Source organism: Paralichthys olivaceus, chromosome 12 (assembly GCF_024713975.1).
Source record: "Paralichthys olivaceus isolate ysfri-2021 chromosome 12, ASM2471397v2, whole genome shotgun sequence".
NCBI lineage: Eukaryota > Metazoa > Chordata > Actinopteri > Pleuronectiformes > Paralichthyidae > Paralichthys > Paralichthys olivaceus.
In genome coordinates, this window is record NC_091104.1 from 304,412 (window position 1) to 325,775 (window position 21,364).

At 46.0% G+C, this 21,364-nt stretch overlaps 12 non-coding genes and 3 pseudogenes across 12 annotated transcripts; 6 read left to right on the forward strand and 9 right to left on the reverse strand.

Moving 5' to 3' along the window:
• Positions 1-701: 701 nt before the first annotated feature.
• LOC138413041 (U1 spliceosomal RNA) lies at positions 702-865 on the forward strand. The gene has a single exon (XR_011245377.1). It is a non-coding gene; the product is annotated as a U1 spliceosomal RNA (small nuclear RNA).
• Positions 866-1,576: 711 nt separating this feature from the next.
• On the reverse strand, positions 1,577-1,768 carry LOC138413293 (U2 spliceosomal RNA). Its single transcript, XR_011245630.1, has one exon. It is a non-coding gene; the product is annotated as a U2 spliceosomal RNA (small nuclear RNA).
• Positions 1,769-1,944: 176 nt separating this feature from the next.
• On the reverse strand, positions 1,945-2,062 carry LOC138412643 (U5 spliceosomal RNA). The gene has a single exon (XR_011244978.1). It is a non-coding gene; the product is annotated as a U5 spliceosomal RNA (small nuclear RNA).
• Positions 2,063-2,797: 735 nt separating this feature from the next.
• Positions 2,798-2,961, forward strand: LOC138413154 (U1 spliceosomal RNA). Its single transcript, XR_011245490.1, has one exon. It is a non-coding gene; the product is annotated as a U1 spliceosomal RNA (small nuclear RNA).
• An 835-nt stretch (positions 2,962-3,796) lies between these two features.
• LOC138413042 (U1 spliceosomal RNA) lies at positions 3,797-3,960 on the forward strand. Its single transcript, XR_011245378.1, has one exon. It is a non-coding gene; the product is annotated as a U1 spliceosomal RNA (small nuclear RNA).
• A 709-nt stretch (positions 3,961-4,669) lies between these two features.
• LOC138412576 (U2 spliceosomal RNA) lies at positions 4,670-4,846 on the reverse strand (annotated as a pseudogene).
• A 5,704-nt stretch (positions 4,847-10,550) lies between these two features.
• On the reverse strand, positions 10,551-10,663 carry LOC138412671 (U5 spliceosomal RNA). The gene has a single exon (XR_011245006.1). It is a non-coding gene; the product is annotated as a U5 spliceosomal RNA (small nuclear RNA).
• A 735-nt stretch (positions 10,664-11,398) lies between these two features.
• Positions 11,399-11,562, forward strand: LOC138413043 (U1 spliceosomal RNA). The gene has a single exon (XR_011245379.1). It is a non-coding gene; the product is annotated as a U1 spliceosomal RNA (small nuclear RNA).
• A 711-nt stretch (positions 11,563-12,273) lies between these two features.
• LOC138413295 (U2 spliceosomal RNA) lies at positions 12,274-12,465 on the reverse strand. Its single transcript, XR_011245632.1, has one exon. It is a non-coding gene; the product is annotated as a U2 spliceosomal RNA (small nuclear RNA).
• A 176-nt stretch (positions 12,466-12,641) lies between these two features.
• Positions 12,642-12,759, reverse strand: LOC138412644 (U5 spliceosomal RNA). Its single transcript, XR_011244979.1, has one exon. It is a non-coding gene; the product is annotated as a U5 spliceosomal RNA (small nuclear RNA).
• A 735-nt stretch (positions 12,760-13,494) lies between these two features.
• Positions 13,495-13,658, forward strand: LOC138413044 (U1 spliceosomal RNA). Its single transcript, XR_011245380.1, has one exon. It is a non-coding gene; the product is annotated as a U1 spliceosomal RNA (small nuclear RNA).
• Positions 13,659-14,493: 835 nt separating this feature from the next.
• On the forward strand, positions 14,494-14,657 carry LOC138413132 (U1 spliceosomal RNA). The gene has a single exon (XR_011245468.1). It is a non-coding gene; the product is annotated as a U1 spliceosomal RNA (small nuclear RNA).
• A 709-nt stretch (positions 14,658-15,366) lies between these two features.
• LOC138412572 (U2 spliceosomal RNA) lies at positions 15,367-15,542 on the reverse strand (annotated as a pseudogene).
• Positions 15,543-20,334: 4,792 nt separating this feature from the next.
• On the reverse strand, positions 20,335-20,495 carry LOC138412588 (U2 spliceosomal RNA; annotated as a pseudogene).
• Positions 20,496-20,676: 181 nt separating this feature from the next.
• Positions 20,677-20,789, reverse strand: LOC138412672 (U5 spliceosomal RNA). The gene has a single exon (XR_011245007.1). It is a non-coding gene; the product is annotated as a U5 spliceosomal RNA (small nuclear RNA).
• Between the last annotated feature and the right edge of the window lie 575 nt (positions 20,790-21,364).

The following is a 21,364-nucleotide window of genomic DNA, read 5'->3' on the forward strand; positions in this document are numbered from 1 at the left end:
TCTCGGTGACAGTCACCACCTTCACGGTAGGCCTCTCTTTGCTTTCCTATCCCAGTATGCAACATTCCCAACCCTCTGCCAATCAAAAGTAGACACATCTTTATTTCCTCCTGCCCTGGCTAATGTGGTTGGCTTTTGAGCCTGTCTTAGCAATACATCCCTGAACTGCATACATTTGGTCCTAAATGCTGCCACCAAGCTTCTCACCAAGTCTCCCAGAAGGTCTTGTGTGAAAACAAGTTTTCATGCTTGACAAAGGCTGAGACGTGTTCTCTCCTCCCCCGAGTTGGCTGTTTTGATCAGTCACGTATGCTAGAAAAACTTGTACTGCCTGCATGCTTGTTTTCCAGAATTCATAGCAGTTGGTGTTGTCTCAGAGACAAAGGCATTGTGTCATCTGGCTTTTGCTGTGATTTCTCAGAGACGGCCAGAGGTTACACGGTGGCTTCTCAGGAAGTTTTACTCTGTTTTGGCAAGGGGAATAAAAGGACGGGAGCCAAGAAATGTGATAAATTAATTTATATGTCATTTCACAGCCTAGTCATTTCACAGCAGTGTTTGCTTCACTTCAACAAATAATGTATCAAAGGAGGACGAGGCGTTACCGAAGGCTTTTGGGCTCTGCGAATATGCATTGCAGGCACCGTGAGCCAAACAACTGTGTCTCAGAGCTAGGGCCCTGTCTCCGGTGCTCCCAACTCATACTTACCTGGCAGGGGAGATACCATGATCAAGAAGGTGGTTCACCCAGGGCGAGGCCCAGCCATTGCACTTCGGTTGTGCTGACCCCTGCGAATTCCCCAAATGTGGGAATCTCGACTGCATAATTTCTGGTAGTGGGGGACTGCGTCCGCGCTCTCCCCTGATCATTATGTTCAATTACAAGAAATGCCGGCAAAAATGTATAGCTCTAGTTTTTACGGCGTGTTTTGTACTCCCAAAGCCATGCATTCACTGATGCCACTGGCTTGTGGTGGATGTTGGAGTGGCATTATAGCCTCTCGGTGACAGTCACCACCTTCACGGTAGGCCTCTCTTTGCTTTCCGATCCCAGTATGCAACATTCCCAACCCTCTGCCAATCAAAAGTAGACACATCTTTATTTCCTCCTGCCCTGGCTAATGTGGTTGGCTTTTGAGCCTGTCTTAGCAATACATCCCTGAACTGCATACATTTGGTCCTATATGCTGCCACCAAGCTTCTCACCAAGTCTCCCAGAAGGTCTTGTGTGAAAACAAGTTTTCATGCTTGACAAAGGCTTCCAACTCAATTTGGAATCCAGTTCAAGCTCATTGGGATCCCACTGAGAGCCGTGCATGGTCAGGCACAGACGTGTAGTAGACATCTACTGCAGCCATATCAATCCGTAAGGAATTGGGAACCCCTGATCAGAGTTTCTGGATTGTTCTTCAATCAAGACTCAAGGCAAAAGGAGACTGTGCTTATGACGTTGTATCCCTTACACACTGGCTCTCTCTCTCTCTGCCGGACCATTACCTTCATTTCCTTCACCCGCTGTGAATTGACTTTTGAAACAGGACAATTGTTTGAGTGCTTGGTTTTCTACAAGGTAAGAACAGAGTGCACCGTTCCCAGCGGCACTGCAATGCTAGGTCGATGCGTGGAGTGAAAGGAGCAAGCTCCAAATTTCAGCCCCTCGTGCTAAAAATCGGCTTAATATGTAGTCCTCTTATAGAGGACATATCAGATATTAAACTGATAAGAACAGATACTACACTTGATCTTAGCCAAAAGGCCGAGAAGCGATAACCCCCAAGTGGTGGATGTCCGTGCCGAGCTCTTGGCACAAATCTCACGTGTTGTGGTACCTCGTACGTACGCACGCATAACAATGGCTGCTGCTTATCGCCTCCGCCCAACCTCTCCTTTGTGGACACAGGGTTTCTGAAGTTGGACAGCTCTTTGACTTTTCACAATTTCAAAAGGCTCAGCAATACAGCAAAGCCTTCCAAAAATATATTCAACTCATGGATGTTCCTCTCCACGGAAGTCTTTAGTAAAAGGCGAAAGACTTGTGCGCTTTGAAGAGAAACCAGAGTCAGCATGGCCCTCTGTTCCTGAGCAGCAGAGGAGGCTCTCGGTGACAGTCACCACCTTCACGGTAGGCCTCTCTTTGCTTTCCTATCCCAGTATGCAACATTCCCAACCCTCTGCCAATCAAAAGTAGACACATCTTTATTTCCTCCTGCCCTGGCTAATGTGGTTGGCTTTTGAGCCTGTCTTAGCAATACATCCCTGAACTGCATACATTTGGTCCTAAATGCTGCCACCAAGCTTCTCACCAAGTCTCCCAGAAGGTCTTGTGTGAAAACAAGTTTTCATGCTTGACAAAGGCTGAGACGTGTTCTCTCCTCCCCCGAGTTGGCTGTTTTGATCAGTCACGTGTGCTAGAAAAACTTGTACTGCCTGCATGCTTGTTTTCCAGAATTCATAGCAGTTGGTGTTGTCTCAGAGACAAAGGCATTGTGTCATCTGGCTTTTGCTGTGATTTCTCAGAGACGGCCAGAGGTTACCCGGTGGCTTTTCAGGAAGTTTTACTCTGTTTTGGCAAGGGGCATAAAAGGACGGGAGCCAAGAAATGTGATAAATTAATTTATATGTCATTTCACAGCCTAGTCATTTCACAGCAGTGTTTGCTTCACTTCAACAAATCCTGTATCAAAGGAGGACGAGGCGTTACCGAAGGCTTTTGGGCTCTGCGAATATGCATTGCAGGCACCGTGAGCCAAACAACTGTGTCTCAGAGCTAGGGCCCTGTCTCCGGTGCTCCCAACTCATACTTACCTGGCAGGGGAGATACGATGATCAAGAAGGTGGTTCACCCAGGGCGAGGCCCAGCCATTGCACTTCGGTTGTGCTGACCCCTGCGAATTCCCCAAATGTGGGAATCTCGACTGCATAATTTCTGGTAGTGGGGGACTGCGTCCGCGCTCTCCCCTGATCATTATGTTCAATTACAAGAAATGCCGGCAAAAATGTATAGCTCTAGTTTTTACGGCGTGTTTTGTACTCCCAAAGCCACGCATTCACTGATGCCACTGGCTTGTGGTGGATGTTGGAGTGGCATTATAGCCTCTCGGTGACAGTCACCACCTTCACGGTAGGCCTCTCTTTGCTTTCCTATCCCAGTATGCAACATTCCCAACCCTCTGCCAATCAAAAGTAGACACATCTTTATTTCCTCCTGCCCTGGCTAATGTGGTTGGCTTTTGAGCCTGTCTTAGCAATACATCCCTGAACTGCATACATTTGGTCCTAAATGCTGCCACCAAGCTTCTCACCAAGTCTCCCAGAAGGTCTTGTGTGAAAACAAGTTTTCATGCTTGACAAAGGCTGAGACGTGTTCTCTCCTCCCCCGAGTGGGCTGTTTTGATCAGTCACGTATGCTAGAAAAACTTGTACTGCCTGCATGCTTGTTTTCCAGAATTCATAGCAGTTGGTGTTGTCTCAGAGACAAAGGCATTGTGTCATCTGGCTTTTGCTGTGATTTCTTAGAGACGGCCAGAGGTTACCCGGTGGCTTTTCAGGAAGTTTGACTCTGTTTTGGCAAGGGGAATAAAAGGACGGGAGCCAAGAAATGTGATAAATTAATTTATATGTCATTTCACAGCCTAGTCATTTCACAGCAGTGTTTGCTTCACTTCAACAAATCCTGTATCAAAGGAGGACGAGGCGTTACCGAAGGCTTTTGGGCTCTGCGAATATGCATTGCAGGCACCGTGAGCCAAACAACTGTGTCTCAGAGCTAGGGCCCTGTCTCCGGTGCTCCCAACTCATACTTACCTGGCAGGGGAGATACCATGATCAAGAAGGTGGTTCACCCAGGGCGAGGCCCAGCCATTGCACTTCGGTTGTGCTGACCCCTGCGAATTCCCCAAATGTGGGAATCTCGACTGCATAATTTCTGGTAGTGGGGGACTGCGTCCGCGCTCTCCCCTGATCATTATGTTCAATTACAAGAAATGCTGGCAAAAATGTATAGCTCTAGCTTTTACGGCGTGTTTTGTACTCCCAAAGCCACGCATTCACTGATGCCACTGGCTTGTGGTGGATGTTGGAGTGGCATTATAGCCTCTCGGTGACAGTCACCACCTTCACGGTAGGCCTCTCTTTGCTTTCCGATCCCAGTATGCAACATTCCCAACCCTCTGCCAATCAAAAGTAGACACATCTTTATTTCCTCCTGCCCTGGCTAATGTGGTTGGCTTTTGAGCCTGTCTTAGCAATACATCCCTGAACTGCATACATTTGGTCCTATATGCTGCCACCAAGCTTCTCACCAAGTCTCCCAGAAGGTCTTGTGTGAAAACAAGTTTTCATGCTTGACAAAGGCTTCCAACTCAATTTGGAATCCAGTTCAAGCTCATTGGGATCCCACTGAGAGCCGTGCATGGTCAGGCACAGACGTGTAGTAGACATCTACTGCAGCCATATCAATCCGTAAGGAATTGGGAACCCCTGATCAGAGTTTCTGGATTGTTCTTCAATCAAGACTCAAGGCAAAAGGAGACTGTGCTTATGACGTTGTATCCCTTACACACTGGCTCTCTCTCTCTGCCGGACCATTACCTTCATTTCCTTCACCCGCTGTGAATTGACTTTTGAAACAGGACAATTGTTTGAGTGCTTGGTTTTCTACAAGGTAAGAACAGAGTGCACCGTTCCCAGCGGCACTGCAATGCTAGGTCGATGCGTGGAGTGAAAGGAGCAAGCTCCAAATTTCAGCCCCTCGTGCTAAAAATCGGCTTAATATGTAGTCCTCTTATAGAGGACATATCAGATATTAAACTGATAAGAACAGATTTTTTTTCTTTCGAAAAGATTTATTGTTACAGATCACATCATTTTCTCATAACATTTTTATATGTCAACAGTAAGACGTTTTACAATTATTTGACTTATTGATACATTTTAGGAGTACAGTGAAACTGTAAAAACCATGTTTAAAACAATAATAGCAATTTCTTTTGATACTTAAAAAAGGGGGGTGCATCGGTTAAAAACCTATTGAGCAAGAACAGGGTGAGTCCTTATCAATGTTAACTCATCCCGCTCCCCCAAACATTTGGTCTCTCGGTACCCTCTCATGGTGCTCAGAGCTCCTCACCCTCTTGCTCCTTCCCACCTGCCTCACCCGGAGAGCCAGGCCGCCGCTGCTTTGACCTTTTTGTGTGTGACTCCGACTCCTTCATCCGAATGGGCACAGAGGCGATTCTTCTTTGTGGCTGTGTCCTAGGCCTGCCGCCTGTAGCTCCGGTTACTTTGACCGTTGCCATGGCCGTTCGGATCACAGCCACGGGGGGGATCTGCATGTGCCTTCTTACCAGCAAGTTTCTGGAGGTCCAAATGGCGTCTTTGATGGCGGCGAGGGTGAGCCACTGCCTTGCAAAGTCATTTTTGTTTTTTACTTGCTGGCTCACCCCATAGAGCACTAGTTGTGCTGTGAGGACCTCCCTTGCTGGCAAGTACGGGAATTTCAAGGAGCCGGCCATTGCCCACTGGTCTACAGCAGCACTGCACTCCCAGAGCAGATGCCTCACCGACTCCGGTGCGCCACAACCAGGTCGGGGGCAGGTTGAGTGCACTGACATGCCTCTGGAGTGCATAACGGACCTGACTGGGAGGATCTCATGAGCCACCATCCACGACAGGTCCCGGAGTCTGTTTGGGAGAGAGGGATGGTTCACGTTGCGCCAAACTGTTTTGGGCTCACCGAATGCAAGCCCGCGCACTGGACTCATTGGTTCCTGCTCCTGCACAACAGAGATCAGAGATCGATGGTTAGTTAAAATATGCAACTCCTCCTGCTCCAGGTTAAAATGTTTTAAAAAGGTTTGGATAAAAACATAGGCTGGTGGTAGGTTAAAAGACACAGGTATTTTAAGATCCATTGGTAAAATCTTGAGTCTTCTGAGGTAAAATCCCATCCAGAATCGTGTCATCCCTGTTGTCTTTGGATTTCTGAAGGGGTCTGTGGCTTGTGTTATATGTTCTGCGGTGTATCTGCTTCCTAAAAACAAGAAAAGGTCGGGAACTCCTTTCCCTCCTTTGTCTTTTGGCCTCTTCATTACACATCTCCTCAGTCTCTCCCACTTGGAACCCCACAGGAAGTAAAATATGGCTCGGTCAAGGTCTAAAAACACGTGTCTGGGTGGGATAAAAACAGAACTGATGAGTAAAAGCAAGGGTAAAATCACTGCTTTGATGATTAAAACCTTGCCTTCAAGGGTCAGTCTTCTAAGTCCCCAAAACCCTAGTCTCTGCCTCACTTTCCCTACCAGGTCTGGCCAATTTGTTCTGCCACCTCCCTCCCTGTCAAATTTAATCCCCAGTATTTTTTGGTCAGTCTGGGTCGTCGTCATAGGGAGTCTTGTCATCTCAGTCGCAGTCCATGGTCCGTAGAATTGGGCTTGGGTCTTGCTTCTATTAAGTTTTGACCCAGAGGCCCGTCCATACCAGTCAGTCAGGTCCAGCGTCCGGTTGACAGATAAAAGATCAGTGCATAGAATGTTCACATCGTCCATATATAAAACACATTTTGTCTCAAGTCCCCCACTCCCTGGAATTTTAACCCCATTGATTAGTTGATCCCTTCTCAAGATTTGTGCCAGTGGTTCTATACAGATGACATAGAGGAGGGCAGATAACGGACAACCCTGACGGACACCGCAGTTAATATTGACTGCGTTTGTCAAATGCCCATTAATGACAAAGTTGCTGACAATACCCCGGTACAGCAAGCCCACCCAGCCTATAAACTTTTCCGGGAACCCCATTTTTTGCAGTACCTGAAAAAGGTACTGGTGCGAGACCCGATCGAAAGCTTTCTCAAAATCTAGGTTTAGGACTACTAGCCGGATGTTTCTGTCTCTCGCATAACAGATGGTGTCTCGGATCAGTACGAGGCTGTCAGTGATCTTCCTCCCCGGGATGGCACATGCTTGATCCGGGTGAATCAACTCTTTTAAAAACAATGACATGCGTGAAGCTAAAAGTTTGCTATACAGTTTACAGTCGCAGTTTAAAAGTGTGATAGGTCTCCAGTTCTTCAAGTCAGTCTTGTCTTTGCTTTTATGAAGTAGAGTCACTATCCCTACCCTAAAACTGTCTGGAAGTGTGTCAAGGTGTTCAAAGTCCATAAAAACAGCCAGCAAGTCAGGTGCTAAAAGGTCCCAAAAGGTCAAATAAAATTCTAAAGGAAGTCCATCCTGTCCTGGCGACTTGCTTTTCTTAAAACTCAAGATGCATTTATTTAACTCTAAAATAGTAAAATCTTGGGCTAAAAGCACCTTGTCACTCACTATTTTTTCAACGTTATTTATCAATTCATTTATGGTGTCTTGAAGAACAGGTTTTTCCTTGTACAGGGATGTATAAAACTCCACCACAACATTTTTGATTTCTTCTGTTGTGTCGACTGTGCAACCATTCTCTTTACATAGTTTTAAAATGCCTCCTCCTTTATTAATAATTTTCTTAAAAAAATATCTTGTGCATTTTTCCCCCTCCTCTATTTCCTGTTCCCTACTCCTTAAAATGACACCCTTGCTTTTTATTTCAGCTAAAATTGACATTTCTGTTTTGATTTGCTTCATCTCCTCGTTAAAATCCATCCCTTTTTGGTTGAGTTTAAAATAGCGCTGTAATCTTTTTTGCAGTCCCATCATGCGTCGGTTTTCATGAAGTTTCTTTTTCCTACCTGCCTGTTTAAAAAAAGTCTGGGTCTTTCCCTTCACCATTTCCCACCAGTGTGCACGTGTATCGTATAAGTCTTGAAGGGTCTGCCATTCTCTATACTGCTCCCTGTATTGACTCACTACAGTCTTGTCTTCTAAAAGGGAGCAGTTGAGTTTCCACAGACCACTTCTTGATGTCACACCTGAAGGGAGTGATAGGGTGCAGGATAGCATGAGGTGATCAGAGAAGAAAACTGGAGTTAATCTAGCATAGGTTGTTGGGCAGTCTCGTGTAAAAACATAGTCTATGCGAGAGGCTCTGGTGCCATCACCACTGAACCAGGTGAAGCCCTCCTCTCTGGGATGCATGGTTTTAAAACAGTCCTTGAGTTTAAAATCTGTACAAATGCCCTGCAATAAAACAGATGTTTTATCAACCTTAAAATCATCCCCTGCTCTTTTTCTATCCTTCTTGCTTAAAACACAGTTAAAGTCCCCCCCTACAATTAGTGGATCCCTACCTAGCATGTGGGACTGCAAGTCTTCTAAAAGGTCATACCTGTCATTCTTATCATTAAAACCATAAATGTTTAACACGTTAAAATGTTGTCCCATAAAAGTCAAATGTGCTAAAAGTGCCCGACCATCTCTCACCACAGTGCTGCCCTTCACCACCACCTGAGGATTTTTTATTAAAATGGCCACTCCATCATTTTTATTCGAGTTTGAGCCACTCCATATCGAGGTTTGTGGCCACATCTCCTCCCACTGTCTGTATTGCTTTAAAAACGGTATGCCACACTCTTGTATTAAAAACACATCTGACTTAAAAGAATAGATAAAGGATAAAATGCTCTGGGCTCTAACTCTTGATTTCACACTTCTAACATTGATGGTTGAGAAGGTGAGCGCCATGAGTAGAATTAAAATATACAGGTATGACATTGTTTAAAAGGCTTACAATTTAATTAAGACATTTCAAAATGTGTGCCAGTTAAGCCCTTAAGCAATTTCTTGTGAATGGAGCTCTTCCTTTACTCTTTCAGGTGAAGAGTGTGGGAGTTGAGCTCCAGTCCCCCTTCGGACCCTAGGGGTCGGTCTCTGACGCAATGCTGCATTGAGGTTTGAGTTTTTTGGGGTTGATTGCAGAGCTATTGAAAGGAAAGAGATCTCATTTGGAGAATTAGGGGGGAAGACTCTGGGCTCCTCCACAGAAGAACTGTCTGAGAGAGACCCAGCTCTTCCCCTCTTATCTGAGACTGGAGTCTCAGATGAGAATTCTGATGCAAGTCTCTTTTTTTGCTGGGCATTGGGGAGGGGGGCATCCTCACTATTGTCATGTGGTTGGATTTCATTACTAGCTCCGCCCTCTGCCTGCATTGCCTCACCTTCCTTGGGACTTTCCAGGGGTGGGGGTTGTGCAGGCCCCTCCTCCTCTCCCACCTCACCTGATGTCTCTCCTCCATTCACAAGATTTGGCGGGAGATTTGAATTTTCCAGCCCAGCCTCTTCAATAAGCTCTCTCACTTCTTCACCTTGTCGACCATTTTGTAATATCACTCTTGTTGCTTTTAGTTTGTTGGCAAAGGATTTTGGGCAATCTCTGAACAGGTGGTTTGACTCACCGCAAAGATTGCACCTCCTGCCATTGGTGCACTCTTCAAAAGTGTGCCCAATTTCTCTGCATTTTCCACAAAACAACTTTTTGCATGCCTCTACCAGGTGTCCATGCTCACCACACCTGCGGCAGAGCTTGGGTTGTCCCTGGTAGTGGATATAGCCCCTGTTTTCTCCCAGCACTATCATGGATGGCAGATGTTTCAGGCCTTGGTAACCTTGGGAGTCCTGCCATTGTTGGATGGGGACTCTCCAAGCACAATTCCAAATGCCATCTTCATCTCTCACTTTGGTAGCCTGGCCTCTTACAGTGCAATATCTTCCCAGCCACACAGAAATGTCCTCTGCATTCACAGTCTCATTGAACATTCTGACAATGACCGTTTTATTGGCATTGTCAGTCAGTTTCTCAACTTTGAAAGCAGAAAACTGGGTTTTAGCATCTTCAAATCTTGTCCAAAATTCTCTTAGTACAAATGCAGAACGAAAGCTAACATCAAAACCTTTGTTAAAAGGGAGGGTCAAAATGCAGTTTAAATCCTCAGCAGTGAAGCCCAAGGCTTTCTGGACAAGCTTCCTAGAGAAGTCAAGTCTTGACATCTCCAGGAGCTTTCCATCTTCTTCATGAAAGTAAAAACGGACGCTGTGGTGCCTCCGCATGCCGGCATGGTTGGCCGACATGTTGAAGGCACCACAAGCAAGGTGCTAAAAACAAGTAAAACACAAAAGCTCTAAAACCAATTCAATGTAACAGAAAACTAGAACAATTAAATAACTTAAAATGTCTTAAAACCAGGGAAGGAAATGAACTAAAAGACACTTACCTTTGAACTGGATTCTTTCCAAATGAAATCTAGGGGGGTACAGAAATGCGTCAAAAACAAATATTCTCCTAGGGCCAAAGATCAACAAATATAAATGACTTGTTAATCTTTGAAACAAGGAATATTTTAAATATCCTCCCAACAACTGGTTTAAATTTATGTCACGACAGACAAAAATTTACCCAGCAAAAGGAGGTGATCGCAGTCTAAGCCAAAAGGCCGAGAAGCGATAACCCCCAAGTGGTGGATGTCCGTGCCGAGCTCTTGGCACAAATCTCACGTGTTGTGGTACCTCGTACGTACGCACGCATAACAATGGCTGCTGCTTATCGCCTCCGCCCAACCTCTCCTTTGTGGACACAGGGTTTCTGAAGTTGGACAGCTCTTTGACTTTTCACAATTTCAAAAGGCTCAGCAATAGAGCAAAGCCTGCCAAAAATATATTCAACTCATGGATGTTCCTCTCCACGGAAGTCTTTAGTAAAAGGCGAAAGACTTGTGCGCTTTGAAGAGAAACCAGAGTCAGCATGGCCCTCTGTTCCTGAGCAGCAGAGGAGGCTCTCGGTGACAGTCACCACCTTCACGGTAGGCCTCTCTTTGCTTTCCGATCCCAGTATGCAACATTCCCAACCCTCTGCCAATCAAAAGTAGACACATCTTTATTTCCTCCTGCCCTGGCTAATGTGGTTGGCTTTTGAGCCTGTCTTAGCAATACATCCCTGAACTGCATACATTTGGTCCTAAATGCTGCCACCAAGCTTCTCACCAAGTCTCCCAGAAGGTCTTGTGTGAAAACAAGTTTTCATGCTTGACAAAGGCTGAGACGTGTTCTCTCCTCCCCCGAGTTGGCTGTTTTGATCAGTCACGTATGCTAGAAAAACTTGTACTGCCTGCATGCTTGTTTTCCAGAATTCATAGCAGTTGGTGTTGTCTCAGAGACAAAGGCATTGTGTCATCTGGCTTTTGCTGTGATTTCTCAGAGACGGCCAGAGGTTACCCGGTGGCTTCTCAGGAAGTTTTACTCTGTTTTGGCAAGGGGAATAAAAGGACGGGAGCCAAGAAATGTGATAAATTAATGTATATGTCATTTCACAGCCTAGTCATTTCACAGCAGTGTTTGCTTCACTTCAACAAATCCTGTATCAAAGGAGGACGAGGCGTTACCGAAGGCTTTTGGGCTCTGCGAATATGCATTGCAGGCACCGTGAGCCAAACAACTGTGTCTCAGAGCTAGGGCCCTGTCTCCGGTGCTCCCAACTCATACTTACCTGGCAGGGGAGATACCATGATCAAGAAGGTGGTTCACCCAGGGCGAGGCCCAGCCATTGCACTTCGGTTGTGCTGACCCCTGCGAATTCCCCAAATGTGGGAATCTCGACTGCATAATTTCTGGTAGTGGGGGACTGCGTCCGCGCTCTCCCCTGATCATTATGTTCAATTACAAGAAATGCCGGCAAAAATGTATAGCTCTAGTTTTTACAGCGTGTTTTGTACTCCCAAAGCCACGCATTCACTGATGCCACTGGCTTGTGGTGGATGTTGGAGTGGCATTATAGCCTCTCGGTGACAGTCACCACCTTCACGGTAGGCCTCTCTTTGCTTTCCGATCCCAGTATGCAACATTCCCAACCCTCTGCCAATCAAAAGTAGACACATCTTTATTTCCTCCTGCCCTGGCTAATGTGGTTGGCTTTTGAGCCTGTCTTAGCAATACATCCCTGAACTGCATACATTTGGTCCTATATGCTGCCACCAAGCTTCTCACCAAGTCTCCCAGAAGGTCTTGTGTGAAAACAAGTTTTCATGCTTGACAAAGGCTTCCAACTCAATTTGGAATCCAGTTCAAGCTCATTGGGATCCCACTGAGAGCCGTGCATGGTCAGGCACAGACGTGTAGTAGACATCTACTGCAGCCATATCAATCCGTAAGGAATTGGGAACCCCTGATCAGAGTTTCTGGATTGTTCTTCAATCAAGACTCAAGGCAAAAGGAGACTGTGCTTATGACGTTGTATCCCTTACACACTGGCTCTCTCTCTCTCTGCCGGACCATTACCTTCATTTCCTTCACCCGCTGTGAATTGACTTTTGAAACAGGACAATTGTTTGAGTGCTTGGTTTTCTACAAGGTAAGAACAGAGTGCACCGTTCCCAGCGGCACTGCAATGCTAGGTCGATGCGTGGAGTGAAAGGAGCAAGCTCCAAATTTCAGCCCCTCGTGCTAAAAATCGGCTTAATATGTAGTCCTCTTATAGAGGACATATCAGATATTAAACTGATAAGAACAGATACTACACTTGATCTTAGCCAAAAGGCCGAGAAGCGATAACCCCCAAGTGGTGGATGTCCGTGCCGAGCTCTTGGCACAAATCTCACGTGTTGTGGTACCTCGTACGTACGCACGCATAACAATGGCTGCTGCTTATCGCCTCCGCCCAACCTCTCCTTTGTGGACACAGGGTTTCTGAAGTTGGACAGCTCTTTGACTTTTCACAATTTCAAAAGGCTCAGCAATACAGCAAAGCCTTCCAAAAATATATTCAACTCATGGATGTTCCTCTCCACGGAAGTCTTTAGTAAAAGGCGAAAGACTTGTGCGCTTTGAAGAGAAACCAGAGTCAGCATGGCCCTCTGTTCCTGAGCAGCAGAGGAGGCTCTCGGTGACAGTCACCACCTTCACGGTAGGCCTCTCTTTGCTTTCCTATCCCAGTATGCAACATTCCCAACCCTCTGCCAATCAAAAGTAGACACATCTTTATTTCCTCCTGCCCTGGCTAATGTGGTTGGCTTTTGAGCCTGTCTTAGCAATACATCCCTGAACTGCATACATTTGGTCCTAAATGCTGCCACCAAGCTTCTCACCAAGTCTCCCAGAAGGTCTTGTGTGAAAACAAGTTTTCATGCTTGACAAAGGCTGAGACGTGTTCTCTCCTCCCCCGAGTTGGCTGTTTTGATCAGTCACGTGTGCTAGAAAAACTTGTACTGCCTGCATGCTTGTTTTCCAGAATTCATAGCAGTTGGTGTTGTCTCAGAGACAAAGGCATTGTGTCATCTGGCTTTTGCTGTGATTTCTCAGAGACGGCCAGAGGTTACCCGGTGGCTTTTCAGGAAGTTTTACTCTGTTTTGGCAAGGGGAATAAAAGGACGGGAGCCAAGAAATGTGATAAATTAATTTATATGTCATTTCACAGCCTAGTCATTTCACAGCAGTGTTTGCTTCACTTCAACAAATCCTGTATCAAAGGAGGACGAGGCGTTACCGAAGGCTTTTGGGCTCTGCGAATATGCATTGCAGGCACCGTGAGCCAAACAACTGTGTCTCAGAGCTAGGGCCCTGTCTCCGGTGCTCCCAACTCATACTTACCTGGCAGGGGAGATACCATGATCAAGAAGGTGGTTCACCCAGGGCGAGGCCCAGCCATTGCACTTCGGTTGTGCTGACCCCTGCGAATTCCCCAAATGTGGGAATCTCGACTGCATAATTTCTGGTAGTGGGGGACTGCGTCCGCGCTCTCCCCTGATCATTATGTTCAATTACAAGAAATGCCGGCAAAAATGTATAGCTCTAGTTTTTACGGCGTGTTTTGTACTCCCAAAGCCACGCATTCACTGATGCCACTGGCTTGTGGTGGATGTTGGAGTGGCATTATAGCCTCTCGGTGACAGTCACCACCTTCACGGTAGGCCTCTCTTTGCTTTCCTATCCCAGTATGCAACATTCCCAACCCTCTGCCAATCAAAAGTAGACACATCTTTATTTCCTCCTGCCCTGGCTAATGTGGTTGGCTTTTGAGCCTGTCTTAGCAATACATCCCTGAACTGCATACATTTGGTCCTAAATGCTGCCACCAAGCTTCTCACCAAGTCTCCCAGAAGGTCTTGTGTGAAAACAAGTTTTCATGCTTGACAAAGGCTGAGACGTGTTCTCTCCTCCCCCGAGTGGGCTGTTTTGATCAGTCACGTATGCTAGAAAAACTTGTACTGCCTGCATGCTTGTTTTCCAGAATTCATAGCAGTTGGTGTTGTCTCAGAGACAAAGGCATTGTGTCATCTGGCTTTTGCTGTGATTTCTCAGAGACGGCCAGAGGTTACCCGGTGGCTTTTCAGGAAGTTTGACTCTGTTTTGGCAAGGGGAATAAAAGGACGGGAGCCAAGAAATGTGATAAATTAATTTATATGTCATTTCACAGCCTAGTCATTTCACAGCAGTGTTTGCTTCACTTCAACAAATCCTGTATCAAAGGAGGACGAGGCGTTACCGAAGGCTTTTGGGCTCTGCGAATATGCATTGCAGGCACCGTGAGCCAAACAACTGTGTCTCAGAGCTAGGGCCCTGTCTCCGGTGCTCCCAACTCATACTTACCTGGCAGGGGAGATACCATGATCAAGAAGGTGGTTCACCCAGGGCGAGGCCCAGCCATTGCACTTCGGTTGTGCTGACCCCTGCGAATTCCCCAAATGTGGGAGTCTCGACTGCATAATTTCTGGTAGTGGGGGACTGCGTCCGCGCTCTCCCCTGATCATTATGTTCAATTACAAGAAATGCTGGCAAAAATGTATAGCTCTAGCTTTTACGGCGTGTTTTGTACTCCCAAAGCCACGCATTCACTGATGCCACTGGCTTGTGGTGGATGTTGGAGTGGCATTATAGCCTCTCGGTGACAGTCACCACCTTCACGGTAGGCCTCTCTTTGCTTTCCGATCCCAGTATGCAACATTCCCAACCCTCTGCCAATCAAAAGTAGACACATCTTTATTTCCTCCTGCCCTGGCTAATGTGGTTGGCTTTTGAGCCTGTCTTAGCAATACATCCCTGAACTGCATACATTTGGTCCTATATGCTGCCACCAAGCTTCTCACCAAGTCTCCCAGAAGGTCTTGTGTGAAAACAAGTTTTCATGCTTGACAAAGGCTTCCAACTCAATTTGGAATCCAGTTCAAGCTCATTGGGATCCCACTGAGAGCCGTGCATGGTCAGGCACAGACGTGTAGTAGACATCTACTGCAGCCATATCAATCCGTAAGGAATTGGGAACCCCTGATCAGAGTTTCTGGATTGTTCTTCAATCAAGACTCAAGGCAAAAGGAGACTGTGCTTATGACGTTGTATCCCTTACACACTGGCTCTCTCTCTCTGCCGGACCATTACCTTCATTTCCTTCACCCGCTGTGAATTGACTTTTGAAACAGGACAATTGTTTGAGTGCTTGGTTTTCTACAAGGTAAGAACAGAGTGCACCGTTCCCAGCGGCACTGCAATGCTAGGTCGATGCGTGGAGTGAAAGGAGCAAGCTCCAAATTTCAGCCCCTCGTGCTAAAAATCGGCTTAATATGTAGTCCTCTTATAGAGGACATATCAGATATTAAACTGATAAGAACAGATTTTTTTCTTTCGAAAAGATTTATTGTTACAGATCACATCATTTTCTCATAACATTTTTATATATCAACAGTAAGACGTTTTACAATTATTTGACTTATTGATACATTTTAGGAGTACAGTGAAACTGTAAAAACCATGTTTAAAACAATAATAGCAATTTCTTTTGATACTTAAAAAAGGGGGGTGCATCGGTTAAAAACCTATTGAGCAAGAACAGGGTGAGTCCTTATCAATGTTAACTCATCCCGCTCCCCCAAACATTTGGTCTCTCGGTACCCTCTCATGGTGCTCAGAGCTCCTCGCCCTCTTGCTCCTTCCCACCTGCCTCACCCGGAGAGCCAGGCCGCCGCTGCTTTGACCTTTTTGTGTGTGACTCCGACTCCTTCATCCGAATGGGCACAGAGGCGATTCTTCTTTGTGGCTGTGTCCTAGGCCTGCCGCCTGTAGCTCCGGTTACTTTGACCGTTGCCATGGCCGTTCGGATCACAGCCACGGGGGGGATCTGCATGTGCCTTCTTACCAGCAAGTTTCTGGAGGTCCAAATGGCGTCTTTGATGGCGGCGAGGGTGAGCCACTGCCTTGCAAAGTCATTTTTGTTTTTTACTTGCTGGCTCACCCCATAGAGCACTAGTTGTGCTGTGAGGACCTCCCTTGCTGGCAAGTACGGGAATTTCAAGGAGCCGGCCATTGCCCACTGGTCTACAGCAGCACTGCACTCCCAGAGCAGATGCCTCACCGACTCCGGTGCGCCACAACCAGGTCGGGGGCAGGTTGAGTGCGCTGACATGCCTCGGGAGTGCATAACGGACCTGACTGGGAGGATCTCATGAGCCACCATCCACGACAGGTCCCGGAGTCTGTTTGGGAGAGAGGGATGGTTCACGTTGTGCCAAACTGTTTTGGGCTCACCGAATGCAAGCCCGCGCACTGGACTCATTGGTTCCTGCTCCTGCACAACAGAGATCAGAGATCGATGGTTAGTTAAAATATGCAACTCCTCCTGCTCCAGGTTAAAATGTTTTAAAAAGGTTTGGATAAAAACATAGGCTGGTGGTAGGTTAAAAGACACAGGTATTTTAAGATCCGTTGGTAAAATCTTGAGTCTTCTGAGGTAAAATCCCATCCAGAATCGTGTCATCCCTGTTGTCTTTGGATTTCTGAGGGGGTCTGTGGCTTGTGTTATATGTTCTGCGGTGTATCTGCTTCCTAAAAACAAGAAAAGGTCGGGAACTCCTTTCCCTCCTTTGTCTTTTGGCCTCTTCATTACACATCTCCTCAGTCTCTCCCACTTGGAACCCCACAGGAAGTAAAATATGGCTCGGTCAAGGTCTAAAAACACGTGTCTGGGTGGGATAAAAACAGAACTGATGAGTAAAAGCAAGGGTAAAATCACTGCTTTGATGATTAAAACCTTGCCTTCAAGGGTCAGTCTTCTAAGTCCCCAAAACCCTAGTCTCTGCCTCACTTTCCCTACCAGGTCTGGCCAATTTGTTCTGCCACCTCCCTCCCTGTCAAATTTAATCCCCAGTATTTTTGGAAAACCCAGTTTTCTGCTTTCAAAGTTGAGAAACTGACTGACAATGCCAATAAAACGGTCATTGTCAGAATGTTCAATGAGACTGTGAATGCAGAGGACATTTCTGTGTGGCTGGGAAGATATTGCACTGTAAGAGGCCAGGCTACCAAAGTGAGAGATGAAGATGGCATTTGGAATTGTGCTTGGAGAGTCCCCATCCAACAATGGCAGGACTCCCAAGGTTACCAAGGCCTGAAACATCTGCCATCCATGATAGTGCTGGGAGAAAACAGGGGCTATATCCACTACCAGGGACAACCCAAGCTCTGCCGCAGGTGTGGTGAGCATGGACACCTGGTAGAGGCATGTAAAAAATTGTTTTGTGGAAAATGCAGAGAAATTGGGCACACTTTTGAAGAGTGCACCAATGGCAGGAGGTGCAATCTTTGCGGTGAGTCAAACCACCTGTTCAGAGATTGCCCAAAATCCTTTGCCAACAAACTAAAAGCAACAAGAGTGATATTACAAAATGGTCGACAAGGTGAAGAAGTGAGAGAGCTTGTTGAAGAGGCTGGGCTGGAAAATTCAAATCTCCCGCCAAATCTTGTGAATGGAGGAGAGACATCAGGTGAGGTGGGAGAGGAGGAGGGGCCTGCACAACCCCCACCCCTGGAAAGTCCCAAGGAAGGTGAGGCAATGCAGGCAGAGGGCGGAGCTAGTAATGAAATCCAACCACATGACAATAGTGAGGATGCCCCCCTCCCCAATGCCCAGCAAAAAAAGAGACTTGCATCAGAATTCTCATCTGAGACTCCAGTCTCAGATAAGAGGGGAAGAGCTGGGTCTCTCTCAGACAGTTCTTCTGTGGAGGAGCCCAGAGTCTTCCCCCCTAATTCTCCAAATGAGATCTCTTTTCTTTCAATAGCTCTGCAATCAACCCCAAAAAACTCAAACCTCAATGCAGCATTGCGTCAGAGACCGACCCCTAGGGTCCGAAGGGGGACTGGAGCTCAACTCCCACACTTTTCACCTGAAAGAGTAAAGGAAGAGCTCCATTCACAAGAAATTGCTTAAGGGCTTAACTGGCACACATTTTGAAATGTCTTAATTAAATTGTAAGCCTTTTAAACAATGTCATACCTGTATATTTTAATTCTACTCATGGCGCTCACCTTCTCAACCATCAATGTTAGAAGTGTGAAATCAAGAGTTAGAGCCCAGAGCATTTTATCCTTTATCTATTCTTTTAAGTCAGATGTGTTTTTAATACAAGAGTGTGGCATACCGTTTTTAAAGCAATACAGACAATGGGAGGAGATGTGGCCACAAACCTCGATATGGAGTGGCTCAAACTCAAACAAAAATGATGGAGTGGCCATTTTAATAAAAAATCCTCAGGTGGTGGTGAAGGGCAGCACTGTGGTGAGAGATGGTCGGGCACTTTTAGCACATTTGACTTTTATGGGACAACATTTTAACGTGTTAAACATTTATGGTTTTAATGATAAGAACGACAGGTATGACCTTTTAGAAGACTTGCAGTCCCACATGCTAGGTAGGGATCCACTAATTGTAGGGGGGGACCTTAACTGTGTTTTAAGCAAGAAGGATAGAAAAAGAGCAGGGGATGATTTTAAGGTTGATAAAACATCTGTTTTATTGCAGGACATTTGTACAGATTTTAAACTCAAGGACTGTTTTAAAACCATGCATCCCAGAGAGGAGGGCTTCACCTGGTTCAGTGGTGATGGCACCAGAGCCTCTCGCATAGACTATGTTTTTACACGAGACTGCCCAACAACCTATGCTAGATTAACTCCAGTTTTCTTCTCTGATCACCTCATGCTATCCTGCACCCTATCACTCCCTTCAGGTGTGACATCAAGAAGTGGTCTGTGGAAACTCAACTGCTCCCTTTTAGAAGACAAGACTGTAGTGAGTCAATACAGGGAGCAGTATAGAGAATGGCAGACCCTTCAAGACTTATACGATACACGTGCACACTGGTGGGAAATGGTGAAGGGAAAGACCCAGACTTTTTTTAAACAGGCAGGTAGGAAAAAGAAACTTCATGAAAATCGACGCATGATGGGACTGCAAAAAAGATTACAGCGCTATTTTAAACTCAACCAAAAAGGGATGGATTTTAACGAGGAGATGAAGCAAATCAAAACAGAAATGTCAATTTTAGCCGAAATAAAAAGCAAGGGTGTCATTTTAAGGAGTAGGGAACAGGAAATAGAGGAGGGGGAGAAATGCACAAGATATTTTTTTAAGAAAATTATTAATAAAGGGGGGGGCATTTTAAAACTATGTAAAGAGAATGGTTGCACAGTCGACACAACAGAAGAAATCAAAAATGTTGTGGAGGAGTTTTATACATCCCTGTACAAGGAAAAACCTGTTCTTCAAGACACCATGAATGAAGTGATAAGTAACGTTGAAAAAATAGTAAGTGACAAGGTGCTTTTAGCCCAAGATTTTACTATTTTAGAGTTAAATAAATGCATCTTGAGTTTTAAGAAAAGGAAGTCGCCAGGACAGGATGGACTTCCTTTAGAATTTTATTTGACCTTTTGGGACCTTTTAGCACCTGACTTGCTGGCTGTTTTTATGGACTTTGAACGCCTTGACACACTTCCAGACAGTTTTAGGGTAGGGTTAGTGACTCTACTTCATAAAAGCAAAGACAAGACTGACTTGAAGAACTGGAGACCTATCACACTTTTAAACTGCGACTGTAAACTGTATAGCAAACTTTTAGCTTCACGCATGTCATTGTTTTTAAAAGAGTTGATTCACCCGGATCAAGCATGTGCCATCCCGGGGAGGAAGATCACTGACAGCCTCGTACTGATCCGAGACACCATCTGTTATGCGAGAGACAGAAACATCCGGCTAGTAGTCCTAAACCTAGATTTTGAGAAAGCTTTCGATCGGGTCTCGCACCAGTACCTTTTTCAGGTACTGCAAAAAATGGGGTTCCCGGAAAGGTTTATAGGCTGGGTGGGCTTGCTGTACCGGGGTATTGTCAGCAACTTTGTCATTAATGGGCATTTGACAAACGCAGTCAATATTAACTGCGGTGTCCGTCAGGGTTGTCCGTTATCTGCCCTCCTCTATGTCATCTGTATAGAACCACTGGCACAAATCTTGAGAAGGGATCAACTAATCAATGGGGTTAAAATTCCAGGGAGTGGGGGACTTGAGACAAAATGTGTTTTATATATGGACGATGTGAACATTTTATGCACTGATCTTTTATCTGTCAACCGGACGCTGGACCTGACTGACTGGTATGGACGGGCCTCTGGGTCAAAACTTAATAGAAGCAAGACCCAAGCCCAATTCTACGGACCATGGACTGCGACTGAGATGACAAGACTCCCTATGACGACGACTCAGACTGATAAGAACAGATACTACACTTGATCTTAGCCAAAAGGCCGAGAAGCGATAACCCCCAAGTGGTGGATGTCCGTGCCGAGCTCTTGGCACAAATCTCACGTGTTGTGGTACCTCGTACGTACGCACGCATAACAATGGCTGCTGCTTATCGCCTCCGCCCAACCTCTCCTTTGTGGACACAGGGTTTCTGAAGTTGGACAGCTCTTTGACTTTTCACAATTTCAAAAGGCTCAGCAATAGAGCAAAGCCTGCCAAAAATATATTCAACTCATGGATGTTCCTCTCCACGGAAGTCTTTAGTAAAAGGCGAAAGACTTGTGCGCTTTGAAGAGAAACCAGAGTCAGCATGGCCCTCTGTTCCTGAGCAGCAGAGGAGGCTCTCGGTGACAGTCACCACCTTCACGGTAGGCCTCTCTTTGCTTTCCTATCCCAGTATGCAACATTCCCAACCCTCTGCCAATCAAAAGTAGACACATCTTTATTTCCTCCTGCCCTGGCTAATGTGGTTGGCTTTTGAGCCTGTCTTAGCAATACATCCCTGAACTGCATACATTTGGTCCTAAATGCTGCCACCAAGCTTCTCACCAAGTCTCCCAGAAGGTCTTGTGTGAAAACAAGTTTTCATGCTTGACAAAGGCTGAGACGTGTTCTCTCCTCCCCCGAGTTGGCTGTTTTGATCAGTCACGTATGCTAGAAAAACTTGTACTGCCTGCATGCTTGTTTTCCAGAATTCATAGCAGTTGGTGTTGTCTCAGAGACAAAGGCATTGTGTCATCTGGCTTTTGCTGTGATTTCTCAGAGACGGCCAGAGGTTACCCGGTGGCTTCTCAGGAAGTTTTACTCTGTTTTGGCAAGGGGAATAAAAGGACGGGAGCCAAGAAATGTGATAAATTAATGTATATGTCATTTCACAGCCTAG